The sequence below is a fragment of the Chelonoidis abingdonii genome, chromosome 3, assembly GCF_003597395.2.
Source record: "Chelonoidis abingdonii isolate Lonesome George chromosome 3, CheloAbing_2.0, whole genome shotgun sequence".
Lineage (NCBI taxonomy): Eukaryota > Metazoa > Chordata > Testudines > Testudinidae > Chelonoidis > Chelonoidis abingdonii.
The window spans coordinates 129,163,868-129,182,914 of record NC_133771.1 but is presented as its reverse complement, the minus strand read 5'-3'; the positions used below and the strand labels follow the sequence as shown (position 1 = coordinate 129,182,914).

Sequence of the window (19,047 nt, the reverse complement as noted above, 5' to 3'; positions counted from 1 at the left end):
ATTGAACTAACCTCGTTATCTCTAGCTTGCTTGCTAGCATATATATACCTGCCCCTGGAAATTTCCACTACATTCATCTGACGAAGTGGGTATTCACCCACGAATGCTCATGATCCAAAACGTCTGTTAGTCTATAAGGTGCCACAGGATTCTCTGCTGCTGAAATAGAAAAGGTAATCCTGACTTGCATTTGATTGATGAACAGATGATGATTCTGGAAACTGCTTCCTTCCCTTAGACAGGGAACATATTTCAGAAGTACCTACTAGTTCTCTCCCAAATCAAGTGCTCTCACCTTCCAAATCCCTCGATCCCCTTAGTCATTCCTATGGACTTCTCTACATTAGAGAGAGATTAAACAAGGCAGGCAGATGATCTGCAGCATCCTCAGCTCTTGGTTATCTAAAATGGATTTCTCCTGAGACTTCCATTAGAAGGCACATATTCTTAAAGGGCAGATTTCCATTCTTCAACAGTGTGGTTACTATCCCTTGCATAGAGTTGTCATGTAATTTCAACGCTGTCCTACATGGAATGACACTATTCCTATAGTCTCATCTTTTACAGCTGTCCTGGGATTTCTAGGAGTCTTTGTTTGCCATCAGGTCCTCTTTAGACCAATTTGCAGGCTGACATCAGAGGACTGCTGTTCTTTCTCTTGCTCTCTCCAACTAATAATATTTAAAACCATCTATTTCACTTTGCATTTGACATGAAGGCAAGCAAGTACATTTTAAAAATCACCAGTTGGGTAAGTAATAAAAGCTTTGCGTCATTAAATTCATACACATTTTCCTTAGTCTTTGCCAAGTTATGTCTAAGAGTGGAAGGATTCAATTTATATCGGTAAATGTCGGTAAACGTTGATTTCACAGTACACATACACACTGACAAAAAATATTTCCAGTAATGATAATAGAAATTTATAGATAGATAAAGTAAGAAAAATGCTAGTTGTGAATTTATTAGAGTTTGATTTAAGGATATTTACTCTGTATATTTTTACATTTGATCTTGACTCCTTCCCCTTGTAATTTCACACAACTGTGAACATTTAAATTGATAAAAAAAAAGTTTACAAATAAACATCGATATTATCCATCCAAATTACTTAGAAAAACTGAATTCTGCCACGCCTAGTTATGTGCAATAAAACAATTTGACTGTCCTTGACCAACTTAATCGTTGACGATCAGAGTAGCGTAAGATATCCCTCAGATACAGTCTGATTACATTATACAGAAAGATTATATTAAATGCTTCCTGCGTTTTTGGCTAGGACAGCTGCTAACCATGCCGATAAAATCAAAGGTTCCATTAAGGTGTCTGCCTTCCCCATTCTATTTATCAGTAAGATTTCATGCAAATTCTTTATAAGATCTCTTGGCAGCTCACATTTACTGTTTTCTTTTGCCTGCATTTGCATGCCATGTAAACCCAGGAGCCTACACCACAGTGACCCACATTCCAAACCAAAATCTATTTAAACACAAGGCCACTGACTGCATCAGTCATAATGATTTTATATGGGACTTTAAAAAGATAGGCTTGTTTAGTGCAGAAAAATTTGTCAGATGTTCATAGCCTGAATGTGTTTAATTAGTCAGAGTAATATACTTATATAAAACCTTACTGGAAAACGGAAGTGCGCGCACACATACACTCACTTTTCTTGATTTTTATTTTTAGATGCTTTTATAAAAACAAGCCCTCCCAGCTATAAAACAGGTCCTCTCATTTGGTGTTCACTGCTTAAACATTTGCAGTTAATTAGTTTATATTAATATAGCGCTGATTAGCCAAATAAAATGGCATATCTCCCACTCTCATTCTGGGGAGGGGAGGTCAGATTTTTCTTAAAAGGACCTGTTGCATTTGTCTTACAGATATTCCTGTTTAATGTAAAGTGACCTAATCCACAAAAAAGACCCATAATTACATACTTATTTCATACTTTAAAGGACCATATGATTTGTTAGAGAGACAAGGTGGGTGAAGTAATATCTTTTATTGAACCAGCTTCTGGGGCTGAGAGAGACAAGCTTTTGAGCTTACAAAGAGTTCTGAAGAAGAGCTTGTGTAAACTTGAAACTTGTCTCTCTCACTACCAGAAGTTGGTCCAATGAAAGATATTACCTCCCCCTCCTTGTCTCTCTGATATCCTAGGATGAACATGGATACAACAACACAGCATATATGATTTGTTGTGACTGTTTCTGGTTTACAACTGAGCAAAATCTTAGTGCATTTTTTTCCTTAAGTAGAACCTTCCATAATTATCATCCATAATCAGCAGGTGATGAATAAGAATAGTGCTTAAGACTTACATAGTGTTTTACAAAGGCTGGGACAAATTCTCCCTAGGGTTTTATGAAGGTAAATACTAGTGAAAGACCAAAGAATTAGAAGGTCTGATGAGGAGGAGTTTATAACTGCAGAGAGGTCCACTGCCTAACTTGCACTGGAGTGGAGGGGAGAGATATAGGGACCAGCACAGTCCGAAAAGTGGACAGGACTACTTAAAAAAGGGCCGTGGCCTGGGGAGCAGGAGTGCATTGATTCACTCCTTTCCTTCAGCAGACTCCCCTGGTAGGGCACTTATGACATTTTGGCCATAAACTAAAGCTGCTGTAGCCAGAGAGAACCCTGAAGGAAGACAGTGATGGTGAAACCACCTCCATTCCCTCACAGTGACGCTTCCCTGTAGCAAAAGGTGCTTGGTGGTGCAAGGAAGTGTAATGCACACCTCCCAGCATTACGGGTCTGATTCCACCCCACTGATATCATCAGGGGTTTCTCCATTGATTTCAGTGGGAGCTGGAGCAGGTCCTATCATCACTGAATCTGTCTCACTAACTGAATCTCACAATGCTCCTGTGAGATATGTATGATTATTTACATTTTACAAGCAGAAGAATGGAGGCAGACAAGTTAAATGACTTGCCCAAGGTCACAGAAAGAGTCAAGGTCAGAATTGGAATGTGGGAGTTAGTTGCCAGTTTGTATGGAAATCACCAATCCCTCACCCTGTCAAACAACAAATATAGCGGGAAGTTATTTGCCCAGTGAGCTCTGACACCACCTTGAATTCTTGATTGACTAACAGGACTTGCAGTCTGACTGTTCACATGCTTCTGACACCCATAACATATATAGGCTGACAGTGCATGCAATAGGAGTGGGATTTAGATAGCTAATGTTAGCAAGAATTGTCAAACACAACACTGAAAGGGCATACATCTCATAAAATATCTGTTGATTAAGTAACAGCCATCTCCTCATGTATATACTCTATTTTAACATGCACATTTTAAATGAGATTGTACCAGTTTGTGCACATTTTTTCTCTCAAAGACTCATTATTACCATAATTTGTTCCACAGTAAAATCAAATATTCTCTAATGTTTTTCATGTCAAAATGACAGGGGGTGAAATACTATTTTAGCACCACAGCAGATTCCATTAAATGCTAGCAGAGTTTAAAGTCTTGTTGTGTATCTCAAATTCCCATTTTTAATTAGCTCTCTAGTATCCTTATTTTCCAGCCAGGGTAGGAATTCTTTACAGCCAAACCACTGTGGCATAAGTGCAGAACTTGTTCACAGAGCATGGCCGTATTAGATAAATATAAAACTGCTGTATGTAGTTGTGGACAAAATAAAGCATCTAACATGCTGGTCTCCCTTCCCAACAATCTTTCAGTCTATTGCAATTTGAAAATGATGCTTTTCTCTTCCTGTCCTAAACTGCTGGGTAGGAGCATGGGTACTGCTAAACAGTTGCTCTGTTCCACCCCACAAGGGGCTGTTTTTCAGTTATAACTCAATGATCAAATTTGAGTGATTGAGATCTGTAAGGCTGACATATTTTTTCCACTGAAGACTGGGTTGCACAGTACTGGACTGCCATAAGAACCATTCAGACCGGCTAGGAGAGGAACAATCCACAAGCAGTATGGAGAAGATGGTGACAATGAGAAGAATTTACTTACAGTGCTTTATACTTTATATATTGGACCTAGCTGCAACCTCATTTATGATCTTAGCACAATGAAGTTACACCAGTAAAATCGGATTCAAGGCCTATACTGCTAAATTATCCTAATCCATTTTTATTTGCAAATATATAGTCCTTGCAGAGGGTTCACAGATTTATGGAGTTTAAGGAGAGAAGGGACCATTAGATCATTTAATCTGACCTCCTGTATAACGCAAGCCATAGAATTTTACCCAGTTAACCGTAGTGAGCCCAGAACCTTGTGTTTGGCTAAAGCATATCTTCCAGAAAGGTATCCAGTCTTGATACGAAGACATTAATGGATGAAGTCTCAACCACTTCCCTGGCTCGTTTATCTGGCTTCCCCTTACAGCTGCTAGTCTGCACATAAATTGATCTTCTGTAGCAAAAGCAGCATGATTCTGACTTGCACACTCAAATTAATAGCAAAAGTTTCTCCACACCAAGCCTTTGAAAAAATTCTCATTCCTGCTTTATAGCACAGCATAGATGCTTCTCTCCTTCCAACTCATCTTATGTTCCTCTCATAAAGGTTTTACTCTCAGCTCCAGCTGTATTTTTGACACCCCATCCCTAACACTTAAATGGTAAAAAGTCCAAGCATGCTGAGAGTTAAATAGGAGAACTCCTCCTTAGCTAAACAAATTGGCCTTGAGCTAGCTTAGTCGCTAGAGCTGCCTTGCAACTAGACAAAATCCTAAAGTAGAATTTAAGATGCAAATGCAACAGCTCCCAATAAAGGGTTATCAGCTGCGCTAAAACTCAGCCAGCATGTTACCCACTCTCCCTGCAAGTTGCCAAGCTTTAGCTGTAGGACCTATCCTTTTGGTGCTGCGGGTCCTAACTGTGTCCTGTCTGCTTCCAATTGCTAGTGCACATAATGGATAAGAACGGACATTTACTAATGGAGTTAGTAATGGTGCTAGTCTTGTTGGTGATGAAGGTTCCTGAGCTCTAGTCCCTCTGATTACCTGCTGGGGTCATTACAAACACCCCCAGATTTTGGAGATGGGTAGGATGGAATTGGAACCTGAATTCCCTGTCTTGGATCTCTATTAAAGGGGGAGGGGAAAGGGGGGGACCTACTGGCCAAACACCAGGGAGGGACACAGCTGTTGTGGAGGCTACAGCTGTACTGAAGCTGCGATAGTGACCATGGAGCTGGCTGGATCTCTGTGACTGCGCGTAGTCTATAGTTAGAGGTTAAATCTGAAAACCTATTAGATTTCTTTAAAAATATGGTCTGTACCCAAAAGCCTGGAGTGCTGTATGGGCAAAAGCCATGAGCCGTGCATATAGCTAACTGTGTGCAGTTGTTTGCACTTAAACCAAAGACCTAATGCCCTCAATCTGCCTTCTGTGAACGTCAGTTCAACTGTTCCAAATGGCGATTTCTTTTACATTATCGTGGGGCATGCTGAGGATCATCTGGAAAGGATAATAATTACCTCAGAGTAAACAGTGCAGGTGGAACTCTCCAACTTGTGCTTATTTTGTCTTATTCAATGTGTATCATTTTTATTAAAATCATTTCCAGAAACACAATAATTGCATTCTGCTTTCATTTTATTTAAACTGTCACATAATGCAGCACCTGGAGAGATTATTTTTATTGAGCCCTGATCACCCTGGGTGAGAAAGGAAGTGTGAATGGAGTCCCCCCTCCAGAGCAATACTTATATGCTGCGTACGAGTTTGTAGGCCCCGATATGCCATTAAAGAAAATAGATCTGCCCTTTACAAGCTTGGCCATGCTCAGGGATGAGGTAAGCAAAGACTGACACTTGACTCAGCCTCTCTAAATAAAAAAAACTTGCTAAACGCATCACAGTCAACAAAACCATGCAGCTAAACGGAGAGAATTATTGCAGAGAGGGCAAAGAGGAAACAGACATGTATATCTGTAAAATGCCATCCTAACAAGGAGAGAGCAAGAGTTATAAGATCACTCACCTAAATACCTCCCAGGATGTCTTCTCTGATTAAGGATTTGTGAGAGTTATTGAGTTTTGAATTAGATGCACTTTAATAAAACAGTAGAATGTTCTTATCGGATTGCACCTGTATTGATTGTGTTAAAGAGGTCTATCCTCTGATCAAGGTCAGTGATTTTACATAAACTCACTAGGTACATAGAATCACTCTTTGTATTTAGGATTCCTATAGTCTAGCCTCTTTGTTAGATTTTAATATTTATTTGTGACACTTAGGAGCAAATATACAATTCTCTCTCTCTCCTCCCTCCCCGCCCCTTATTCTAATTACAAGATATGTCAGATTTCTTTTCTTTTAACAGTACTGCAATCGAATTTTAGAACTCAGTTATCCTGCAAACAATTATTATTAAGTGCATTGCAGCCATAGCTGGTTCCATTAACTTCAACAGGACTACTCATGATAGTAAGCGCTATGTTTGGGAGCAAGCATTTGCAAGACAGAGACCTCTCACAAACCTGGCTGACTGGGCAACAAAATGGCAGATGAAATTCAATGTTGATAAATGCAAAGTAATGCACACTGGAAAACATAACCCCAACTATACATATAAAGTGAGGGGCGGGGGTTCTAAATTAGCTGTTATCCCTCAAAAGAGAGATCTGGAGTCATTATGGATAGTTCTCTGAAAAGATCCACAAAATGTGCAGCAGCAATCAAAAAAGCAAACTGAATGTTGGGAATCATTAGGAAAAGGATAGACAATAAGACAGAAAATATTATCTTGCCTCTATATAAATTCATGGTACACCCACATCTTGAATACTGTGTGCAGATGTGGTACCCTATTTCAGAAAAAAATATATTGACATTGGAAAAGGTAAAGGAAAGAACAGCAAAATTACTAGGGGTATGGAACAGCTTCTATGTGAGGAGAGATTAATAAGACTTTTCAACTTGGAAAAGCGATGACGAAGGGGGGATATGACAGAGATCTATAAAATCATGACTGATGTAGAAAAAGTAAATAAGGAAGTGTTCTTTACTCCTTCTCATAACACAAGAACTAGGTGTCACCCAATGAAATTAATAGGCAACAGGTTTAAAACAAACAGAAGGAAATATTTCTTCACACAAAGCATAGTCAACCTGTGGAACTCTTTGCCACAGGATGTGGGGAAGGCCAATACAATAACAGGTTAAAAAAGAAATAGATAAGTTCATGAAGGATAGGTTGATAAACGACTATTAGCCAGGATGATCAGAGATGCAACCCTATTCTCTGGGTGTATCTAATCTCTGACTGCCAGATGTTGGGACTGGATGACAGGGAAGGGATCACTTGATAATTGCCATGTTCCGTTCATTCCCTCTGAAGCATCTGGCACTGGCCACTGATGGAAGACAGAACATTTAGGTAAATGGTCTGACCCTGTGTGGTTGTTCTTAGGTTCTTATTTTGCCTAGCACAGATACATTCTAAAATGATCTACAGACTTAAAGAAACATTGATCGCTCAAAAATTGTATATATTTCATATAATCAAGTTCATTTAGTTAAATAAAATTAAGTTCTTAACATTTTCATAATATAATCTACAGATTAGACTCTCAGATGGTATGAATCAGTATTGCTCCATTGACTTCAGTAGAGCTATGTCGGTTTATTACTGCAGTCTATAAATCCAGGAGGCTTCTTGGCAGTAAAATAATTTTCCTGAGAGAGAGACAGAGTGTGTGTGAGAGTGAGTGAGTGTATGTGTGTGTGTGTGCGCGTGTGCATGTATACAAAGAGAGACAGACAGATACACTTTTTTGTTTGTTTACTTACTGCCCAGTTTGGTTCTGCTACCAAGCTGCAGACACATGACATTGGGGCCAGACCCCATTTAACCAGAAGCAAAGGCTGACAGTTCCAAGGAGTGTGATCCACAGTGGATGATGGATAAGCCTAGCCACCTTCTGCCTCATCCAGGAGTGAGATCTAGGCCCTTCACAAGATGGCCAGACCAGAGAGCTACCAAGAAGGCAAGAGGTCTTGGGGCTATTGCTACAGCCAGCAGGCTTCTTCTTTGTATGGAGCCACCACTCCACAACTAGCAGCAAGAAAGGGCCAGTCCAGAGGCCAATTTGGCTAGGGATCTGGGAAGAAATTCTACCCTGCTTCCTATTGCTCTATCTCCTCCCATTGGAGGATGGCGGTGCCATTCAAGTAAGGACTTCAGGGCCATGCTGGGGAAGGAACAAGGCAAGAGAATTCTCTCTTGCCATCATTGGGCCATCAGTGCTAAGTAAAGGCATGCTCTTTGGGGAAGAGCCCTGCCCTTTCCTCAGAGAGCTGCAGCTTAGCATATTGCCACACAGCATGGAGCTTCATATGGATCACGACACCAGCTTCCACCTGCCTATTTTCCACTGTTGGTGCTTGCAAGTGCAGAACAAAGACTGAGCAAGCAACAAGGTGCCTGTGTGGGTTTGTCCTACTTCTGATGTTTTGGTGAGAGACAGAGGCTAGAAGGAGATACAGGGGGAATGGGAAGGTCAGGAAAAATCCCAAGCAGCAAGTTTAAACCTCAGACAAGAATGAACTTTCATGTCTGAGAGCTGGTGGTCAGCCAAGTTTCTCTAGCATAGCATTTGCATGAATGCTCCTCAGTCCGTAATCAGGCAGACATACTATGGCTTTTGCTTCAACTTCAGGGAAGAGAAAAATTCATTCTTTGACAGTTGGCAAGTAGATTTTCCTCCTCCGCTTCCCAGCCATTGAGATGTGTGATCCCCATTTCTGTTATTTCATCAACTTAACTTTCTTGTTTCTTCCCCCCCTACCAGTTAATCCAATACAACCAATAAGCCTCAGGGGTCCTGAATAAGCTCAATTGCCCAGTTTCTCTAGAGTAGCAATTACTATGCCTAATACATGAAAGATTCATTGTGCAAAACCAGACAGGAACAGTCTTTTACTGCTGCTCATCAAGGGTTCTGATTGTCTCACATATGGGGACAAGGAACAAAAAAGAGGCCTCTTGAGATGGGTGAGATAGTCAATTTACAGAGGCCCATGACTTAATATCAACCCTGAACACAAGAGGAGGTGAGGCAGAACCTTTTCAGAAGCCTATGCTTTGACACAGCCCACTAAACAAAAGGTGATGAGCAAGTGACCACGCAGAAGTTTGTGCTTTGACACCAGCAGCCTCTGCAGTCTGGGGTCTTTCATCCAGTCTCATTTTTTTTCCTAACAAAAAGTAGGAGCTGCAGGAATGATGTGTAAAAGTAAATCAACCAAGCAAGAAGGGGAAAAGCCCAACCTTCACTACATCCTCTGGGTAGAATGACTACATCTGTGATGCCTTAAAGAGAATCAGACCACAACAGCTGCCAAAGTACTTTGTTTGGAAGAGCATTAGCCCTGGATTAAATGCTTGGTTTTGGCAAAGCTTTCTTCTTTCCCTCAACATCTAAGGGTATATCTGCACCGCAATAAAAGACTTGTGGCACAGCTGTGTCTGGCCCAGGTCAGTTGACTCAGACTTGCAGGGCGTAGGATGTGAGGCTATAAAATTGCAGTGTAGATATTTGGGCTTGGGCTGGAGGCCGGGGTCTGAGACCCCACAAAGAGGGAGGGTCTCAGAAACATGACTTCAGCCCATGCCTGTATGTCTGCACAACTATTTTATAGCTCCAGAACCCAAGCCCCATGGGCCTAGGTCAACTGACCTGGGCTCTGAGACTCGGTGCCGCATGTTTTTGATCACAGCGTACATATACCCTAAAGGTCTCTGGATTCAATGCTTGGTTCTGGCAAATCTCTCTTCTTTCCCTCAACTTCTTTTCATTAGGAGTGGATCTTTTTTCAGTGATGACAGGTTCTCCCTTTCATCAGTTATCCCTTAGGTATCAGAACAGTTATGAGAGCTTGTCTGTCCTGGGTGTGACATCTGGGTCACTGGATGGAAAATCAGGAATCCCTGCTGCAACACCATATTGACTGAAACATTGCTTTCAACTGAGTCTTCATTCTAGCTTGGCGTCATCTTCTGCTTGTGAGTATAGTGTGAGCAAATGCCAATACATTTTTTCCTCCCTAACTTCCAAGGAGGACCAGTCAGAAGTTTTATCTGCACTTAATTCAAACATGGTTTGCTCTAAAAGGGTGAGAACACCACTATTGAAAAACAAGCAATTGTTCCAAGTTCCCTAACTGCAAATACTCTTCTCTGGTGAGGAGCAAACCTCACAAAACCCGCACAATTCCATTTCCCCTATTGCTAGGGCCCCACAGCAAACCATTTCAAACATGCTTAATTGACACTGAACTAAAATGAGGTTATTTTTCAAAAAACTGGCACAGTTCTGAGTTCAACTGTGCCATCTTCCATGACCGATTTCACTTGGACAATTTCCCACCAAGTTAACACAAAACCCAAAGACATCCTCCTTTTCACAACCCTAATAGAAGTCCATGGGTCTCTTGGCTCCCAGTTTCCTGAGTCCCAAGGAGCAGATGTGGGTAATGATGGAGAATGAAGTGTGAATCAACCCTGATTTTTAGAAATCACAATAAGAAGCTTCCAATTTACATTATATATTCAAATTCAAAGCTGTCTTCACAAGGCAGAGGGCTAAAGACATTTTTTTAAATGCACAACAAGACAACGTTAACGTTTTGTCACCCTCAAAAATCATACTTCAGATGCCTTGTTTTGACTTTGTACCTTGGTGATGCTTACCTAATGGTTATAAACCTCGGAACTTTTATCCTGTCTGCACATAGATTACGTATTGATTTAACTATTTCTGCTCAGGGTGCCATGTTTAAAATAGATACAAACGCTATTGTGCACACAGTTATACTAGTGTAGCTTATCCCCCTATAGTTATACCTTTATGCTGGTATAATTGCATATATACGAAGGGATTGTAATACCTTAACTATACAAGTTTCAAACCGCTAGTTAAAGCAGTACAAAACTTGTGTGTCTTGGGAAAACATTTTTGCTCTTCAAACATTCTAATCAAAGGATCAATACTGCCACATTGAAATCAGTGGGAGTTTTACCCCCACGTTGTTTTATAAAGTTCTCCCAGCTGCAGGAGTAAGCCAACAACCACTTGTGGTGTAAACAGCCTCTCATAGCAAAGAAAATGAAAATAACACCACTGATTAAAGCCAAACTTCTATAATCGCCTCTCCTACAAACCCATTAACACCTCATTAACACTACCACATGCCTACAAAAGAAATGGAGTTTGGGAACAGCTCAGGCACAAAGTAAACAAATGATAAACAGAATTGCTGCTTATTTTTGTCAGAAATAGTTGCTCCCTGGTTACACAGGTTATGTTCCTATGATCTAGAAAAGCAGAAATGAATGAGATTTCACATTCTCACAATGCAGTGAAGAAATGTTTCTTATACCATGAGATCATAACTCAGAATAAGGAAAAGATGATAAAAAACAACAAATGGAAAACAGGGTTTTTTTTTAATATAGTAAATTGATAAGGGTTATAAAGAAAATTGATTTTTAATCTGACAATAGGCAATGATTTTAAGAATACAAAACAAATTAAAATAAAAATGAGCATGTTAGAGCAAAATGAAAACTAGTAAATATGCAAGGTTTAAAGGCAAACTAAAATAGGGATAGATTGTGCTGTTAGGCTCAGTCCCAAATATGGAACACCAAGAAATAGTTGTGTCTCAGAGTCATCTTAGAATCTCAGTTCCTCTGGAATTTCCATTTTCCACAGCAGGGATCTTGCATCAGCCATTTACAAGACTCAATGTATTCTGCCCTTTGCATCCAGTCACCTCTGCTGGGGCACAGTATGGGCATGAGTGGGGAAAGGAGAAAGAGGCAGAGTCATGACAGTGACTGCTCTAATTCCCCGAGTCCCCTCCCAGCAAAGCCCCTGCTTGTCTCTCTCTCCCTGGACCCAAGATCCAGGCGGGTCTACTACAAGCCTAAGGTGGCTGAGGAAAGATGGTCCAGTAGTTATAACGCAAAGCTAGAACTTGAGAGACCTGTGTTCATTTCCTTGCTCTACCCCAGATTTCATGTTTGACCTTAGGTCATACATAAAGTACAGTGCAGTTCCTGCTCTGTAAAATGTGACTAATAGCCTTTCCCTACCTCACAGGGGTGCTGCGAAATAAATACATTAAAGACCGTGAAGGGCTTTGAGATATGGGTGCCAACTGCATGAGTGGAGCACCCACAGAAAAAAAGTTATTGGGTGCTCAGCATTCACCTGCTTGGAGGAAAGGGTGTGGTCTCAGGGTGAAGCAACCACCCAGACAGAAGAATCATAGAGGGAAAGGACTGTAGGAGGTCATCTAGTCCAACCCGCTGCTTTAAGCAGGCCCAATCCCCAGACAGATTATTACGCTGATTCCTAAATAGCCCCCTCAGGGATTGAGCTCACAACCCTGGGTTTAGCAGGCCAATGCCCAAACCACCAAGCTATCTCTCCCCTCCTAAAATCAGTGCATGTGCCTATGCCTCGAGATCTGCTGATGAAGAGTATTATATAACAGACAAGTTATTACTGCCCTGCACAGTCAGTGTAAGGCCAGGGCACAACCTGTTTGTGAACAGGCAAAAGACAAGTCCAGAACCTAACATCACCACATTTTGCTTGTTTGTTGATTTTCTAGTGGTCTGTCATTTTTGTCTTGTCTTTTTAGGTTTCAGTCCTGCAGCCAATAATGAGACTATTCCTGGGAGTAAAGTTACACATACCTAGGCCTTGTTTACATGCAGAAGTTGTGCTAATTTAATGTAAAATCTTTTTAAACCCAATTGAGTTAAACTGGAGTAAACTCTCAGGTGGACACACTTATTTCAGTTTTAGAACGGCTTATTTTGGTTTAGTTTAAACTGCACCCTAATCAACTGAAGCCAAAGCAAAAGAAATGTGGTTAAAGAGTGTCCACACCAGTTCAGGTAAATCAGTTCAAAACTCACACCTTAAGTTAAACTGGTGCAACCTTCCTATGTACGTAAGCACTTAGACTCCAAGCTCTTTCAGGAAGGGACCATTTCTTCCTCTGGGCTCATACAGTGCTTAGAGCAATGAAGACCTAACCCTGACTAGAGCATTTGAGTGGTACCACAATATAAATAATAAATAACAGCGATGGAGTGTGTCCCATTAGACAGGGAACTAGACTAGTGATTCAAGAAATCTAGGCTCTATTTCTGGCTCTCCAACAGGCCTGCTGTGTAACCTCAGACAAGTCACTTTCCCTCTTGCTATGTGTCTGATTCATCTATTTAGACGACAAGTTCTCTGGGATAGGAACTGTTTCTTACCATGTGTTTGTAGGCAGCCTTGCATAATAGGGCTCCGATTTCATCTGGGCCTTCTAGGTTCTACTGTAAAACAAATAGCAATGATTAAAATAGATAATCACAAGAGTACATCGTGTTTTCTTAACAAAGGAATGTAACTTTTGTAATTGTGCATGTGCATGGCAGAGAGAGAAAAGAAGCTAACGGTTGCATGCCTGCATTTTCAGGCTTGTGTCACGCTCTAAAATCACATCCAGATGGCAACAAAAAAATCACAGCCTCAAAGCAGCTGACGAAAGACAGTTGCACTAGCTGCTGCGATTGCTGGTGCCAGCTATACATTGGGAATGAATGTGGGAAGAGCATGCAGTACGGCAGAGATTTTGTACCAGTTTACAGTGTACAGATGAGGGTTCTGGGAGGCATTACAGTGCATGACTACTTTCCCTATTTCTTCAGTATCAGCTGTAGGACCCACTGCCAAGCTGGAATCCACGCTGGGATCAGAGAACTCCCATAATTTTTAAGAGACAGTTGTAATTTGTTGCTAAGTTACTTTAAACATATGTAAATGTTTAGGGGGGAAGTGGGAGGAAAGCTTGGTTATGCAAAATGCACAGCATTAGGGGTACTGAACATTGAACATGTCACTTCCACTGGAACAGCAGCACCCCATAGGTATCATGCCTTGTACATTAAGCAGTAATAGATGTGTAGGTTGTTTAACAGACCATCTATGTGGAGATACAGTGCACAGGCTAATAAATTGGTTAAACAAATCATGTCCTTCAGTCTATGGTACATGTCTGTTGTTTGCCACCCAAAGAGGATTTGAAAAAACAAAACTGCTCTCCCGCTTATTTGAAACAGAGATGAGCTACACTTGAAACAATTTATGTGAAAATCTCTGAGCTGTGGCCCTTCAGATAAAATAGGACCCAGATGCAAACCACCAAGAGCGTCCAAAAGTTGGAGGATGACATTTTGCAGAAACATCCAACATATTTCCATCTTTAGTCCTGCCTCTCACCTCTGATCCTTCCTTTTGTCATCTAAGCCAGGGCAGCCCACACACCATCCTTCTCCTCCTGCCATTCACAGCGTTCCACTTCCAAAGTTTAAATTATTTGCATAGTATAAACCACATAATAATCCTTTTTTAATTATGCACTTTCTATACGTCACACTCGCTTTTTCACATCACTACACAGGACAATAATAAGGATATAAATGGACAATTTAAAAATATTTTATTTAATTAGAGCTGATTTGGATGTCCACAGAAGAGCTGGCTGAAAAAAATGTTTGCAGAAAAGTCTCTACTTTTCCATAAAAAATGTCAAATTTTGAATTTTTTCAACCAGTTACAGAGCTGCTCAAAATACAGGCATTCTTTTGCTAAAAAAAAATTATGTTTTTAATTGAAAACTTTGAATTTTTTGACCAGCTGTAGTCTGCAACAAGGGGATTCTTGGGAAAGCTGTGGAACTCATTTTTTCTTACTTGTGAGCACAAGCTGGAAGCATGGTATACACACTTTTATTATACAGGCTTTGAGCATGTAAAAAACATATAATTCCGAGACTGTTAAACCACAAAATTCAAATCTGGATCCAGATTGAAACCCCAAATTTCAGAAGTGTTTGGGTTTGAAGTTTTGATTAAGCTCATATAAGAAAAGAGTCCAGTTGCAAAATTTGGATTCAGGTTCAGATTTCAAATGCTCCAGGTCATTTCTACAACAATACAGTATAACAACATGTATTTTTTTCCTTCAGCGAGGGTAACATTGGAGCTGTGAGATAGTGAGAACTGGTCACATGAAAAATACAAAAATAGTTATATTTCTATATGAGTAACAGGCAAAAATTGTTAAAATAGACAGCTAGATCCTCAGCTGGTGTAAACTGCCATAGCTCCATTGAAGGCAGGGAAATATACTAGTTGGTCCCCTGGCCCATATACTGTTAAAGGGACACTGACAACTTATAGCAATACTTTCTACTATTACAAGAAAGAATACAAGGTTACTATATTATTCTAATAAGATTAATATAATTGAAAGAGATTTAAGAAAATACCTTTTTCCTCTACTTTTTCCAGTTTGAATTCACATTTGACACTAGTTAATGCAGGAGTCGGCAACCTTTCAGCAGCGGTGTGCCGAGTCTTCCTGCATACACTCTAATTTAAGGCTTCGTATGCCCATAATTCATTTTTTAGAAGATCTCTTTAAGTCTATAATATATAACCAAACTACTGTTATATGGTTTTCAAAATCTTTCAGCAGATTTATTTAAAATTAAATTAAAATGCAGATCTTATTAGTTTAGTGTGATCCTTGCCCTTGCTTTTCCTTGCTGAGTTTTCCAATGTCTGGTGACATGTTTTTGGATACTTTAAGCTGCACATAGGCTTCTGAGTGATCAGTTGTTAACCGGCTGGAACTCCAGATCAGCAGCTGAGGTAAGGGGAGTTGGTGGCTGGTATGGCTGAGCAGGGCCGGAGGCCTGTACCTTGTCTGGCAGGGGGCCTGCACTGGAACTCCAACCAGAAGCAAGGTGAGTGGACCTGCAGCGGGACCCCAGCTGGCAAGGGGCCAGCAGCCGGAACCCCAGAGCGGCAGCAGGCTGAGCAGGTCAGCACTCCCAGCTCTGGGGTTTCAGCTGCTGGCTCCTGCCAGCCAGGGTCTCAGCCCGCTGCCAGCCTGGGGTTCCTTCACCTAGGCCAGCAGCAGGCACTGAGAGGGACCGGCAGTGGGATCCCGACTGGCAAGGGGCCAGCAGCAGGAATCCCAGAGCGAAGGCAGGCTGAGCGGCTCAGCCCACCCCGCATGCCAACAAAAATTGGCTTGCGTGCCACCTTTGGCACATGTGCCATAGTTTGCCGACCCGTGAGTTAGTGTTTAGTCAATTTCATGGTTTCCGCTCTATTGTCAGACAGTCACTTCCCCTGTTTGTGCAGGTCTCCCACACAGCAACAAAGGAGTGCAAAAATATTTTGAAAATATTCAAATTGTGATTATAAAAGCACAAAAATTGGCAGGGCTGCTCAAAAGAGCAGCCATACTTGTAACTATTTAAAATTCATTTTGTTTAAAAAATTGACCACATTGACTTTGTCTTTCAGAGACATCTGTGGGTGGGTTTCTCTGAGTTACAGCATCTGACATTTTAATATAATAAATTGTTGCACATCGGTATAGCTGTCTGCAAAACTAAACTAACTCCTCTTAAATGTATATAGTACGTTTGCTGAAAAAAATTATTAAGATACAGACCTAAGAGAGAAGAGAACTGAATCATAGAAAAAGTTTAATGACTAAATCCAAAGTACTGAACAGGAAATACTCAGGATTTGGCCACAAGTCCACAGATCTATTGCACGATTATCAAAACAAAATTTAATACAAGACTCAAAAACATAGTATTCCCCAGACACATCTAAATTTGTAGAGGAAATTGCATATTGGATTTTTGAGAAATAATGTGGTAGGCAATCATCATCAAAGACTACAATGCATAAAACCAAGGAGGTACAGTTTAAACTGCATGTTCAGTCTATGCTTTGGACACCTTTGTCCCTTTAAGGCATAGCCAGGTACTAGGAACAGAATAGTACAGAGCTGCACCACTCTACAGGGACAACAGGTAGAATTCCTTCCCTAGTTCTCTCTTACACAAGAGCAGCATGCCTGCTGTTACACTTCTTCAACAGGTGCAGGTCCATGTGCCCCTGGCCAGCTCAGCTGGCTGGTGGGTAGGGAGGCAGAGCTTTGGCCCTGTCTCCTCTCTACCTCAAGGAGGATTTATTGCCTTTCAAGGAGATACAAAGAAAGAGCTCGTGCTCTGCCCCAGAGAATGCAGGGATTATATTTGTTCCCCACTCCTGTGTGGAGGCATAAAGGGGATGGTTCTCCTTGTACTCTCCAGACTTTTCAAGCTCAGCATCTTTAATGATTTCTTAATATAGGCAGGGCTTCTGTACAAAATGTATTTACATTTGGGGTGCTTAGTATGGCTCCCTCCTATCTCATTTATGCTGCTGCAGTCCTCCTTTCAATAGCTTTGTCTCAGGGCCGGATTAAGACCTTTAGAGGCCCTAAGCACTGAAAAGATTATGGTGCCCCCCACATATGTAATTCAAAATAAAAACAATACTATACTGAAAAATAAAATTTTATTTTTCGAAATGACACAAAACTTACATGTATGCTGAAATTAAAATAGCTTCTTTCTAGATTTTCTGACTGCAAAATTCTGGATAAGTTGACCGAAGCTGACTCGACGAAGCATGTCCACTTCCATAAACAACAGGGAAAGTGAATCACGTCTGTCCTGACACGTTGTTCTGAGGGTTTTTTATTCTTTTCAGTTGAGATAAAGAGCATTCTGCTGAGGAGTGAGTAATCATCAATGTTAGAAAAATACGTAGTGCGATCTCTGCATTTGGAAATACACATTGTATTCTGCCTTTCAATACTGTGTCATGAAGATCAATGTGACTTATCATAAGCATAAGTCCCAATTCTGAACCTTAGTGTCCAAAATGTGGGTGCCTGCATGAACCGTCCAAGCTTAATTACCAGCTTGGATCTGAAAGCGCTGCCACCAGACAGGAATCAGTGCCTGCCTCACTCTGGTCTCCCCAAACCTTCCCTGGGGGACCCCAAGACTCAGATGCCCTGAGTCTTACAACAAAGGGAAATAACCAACTCCCCTTCCCCCTCTTTACTTCCTTCCAGATCTTCCCGCCCTGGGTACACTAGGAGATACCGTGTTTGAAGTCCTTGAAATGCAAACACAGAGAGATCAAGTTTCTTTCACCCTCAGTCAGAGTCCCTGCAAAAGTAAGCTTTGCAACTCTGACACAAGGAGACTTTCCCTTCCCCCCTGTTCCTTCCTCCCCACCAATTCCCTGGTGAGTTCCAACTAGGAAAAAATCCAACAGGTCTTAAAAAGAAAACTTTATATAAAAAGAAAGAAAGACATAAAATATTCTCTGTATCAAGGTGACAATAATACAGGGTTATAGACTTAAAAGAAAAAAATGATACACAAAGCCTTATCCAAAAAAAGAAATACAGTTTAAAACATTCCAGCAACTACACACATGTAAATACAAAAACAATATAAAAAACCTATTGTCTTTCTACCTTTGTTCTTACACTTGGAAACAGAGATTAGCAAGCTTGGAGAGAGACAGTTCACTCTCAGAGCCAGAGAGCACAGAGAGACAAAGACACCACACCCAGAAATTCCCTCCCTGAGCTTTGAAAAATCCGGTTTCCTGATTGGTCCTCTGGTCAGGTGTTTGGTTACCCCTTTGCAGGTGAAATAGACATTAACCCTTAGCTATCTGTTTATGACATGACAATTTCATTTTTCCTACTTCATTAAACTTTGCATGCATATAACTGTGGAACTACCGTACCTCTCCACAGAGATTCATGTTCAAGTCAACAGAGTATGAGTCAACTAGCTTTTGGGAACCTTGTGAATATTGTTCATCAGATAAGTCCATACAGTTTAGAAAAGAAAATCTACTTGATACTTCTTTGTACACTTCAGATCTCCTCTTCATATGAGCTTCAAGTGTATTAATTATAGCGTAGTAAGTAGATACATGAAATTTGTCTCTAGGATTCAATGCTGTTTCTGTTGCATTGCTATCATTTGCTTGTTTTTTCCTGATTTGCTTGCGGGACTTGGCTTCTTTGTAGTTAGTATCAGGCAAGATATCAAAATATATGTCTTCAAATCTTTCGAAATCATTCCTCAAAGTGTGTAAGTGG

General features: G+C 40.8%; 1 long non-coding RNA gene across 2 annotated transcripts in view; it reads right to left on the bottom strand.

Annotated features, from left to right (window-relative positions):
- The window catches only part of LOC142046589 (uncharacterized), a 70,457-nt gene that overhangs the window by 10,986 nt on the left and 40,424 nt on the right, over positions 1–19,047 (bottom strand). The window contains exon 2 of one of the 2 annotated variants that reach the window (XR_012655574.1): positions 13,275–13,337. The exons of the other annotated variant lie outside the window; for it this stretch is intronic. This is a non-coding gene — a long non-coding RNA (uncharacterized LOC142046589). The remainder of the gene's footprint in view (positions 1–13,274; positions 13,338–19,047) is intronic. 2 annotated transcript variants of the gene reach the window in all.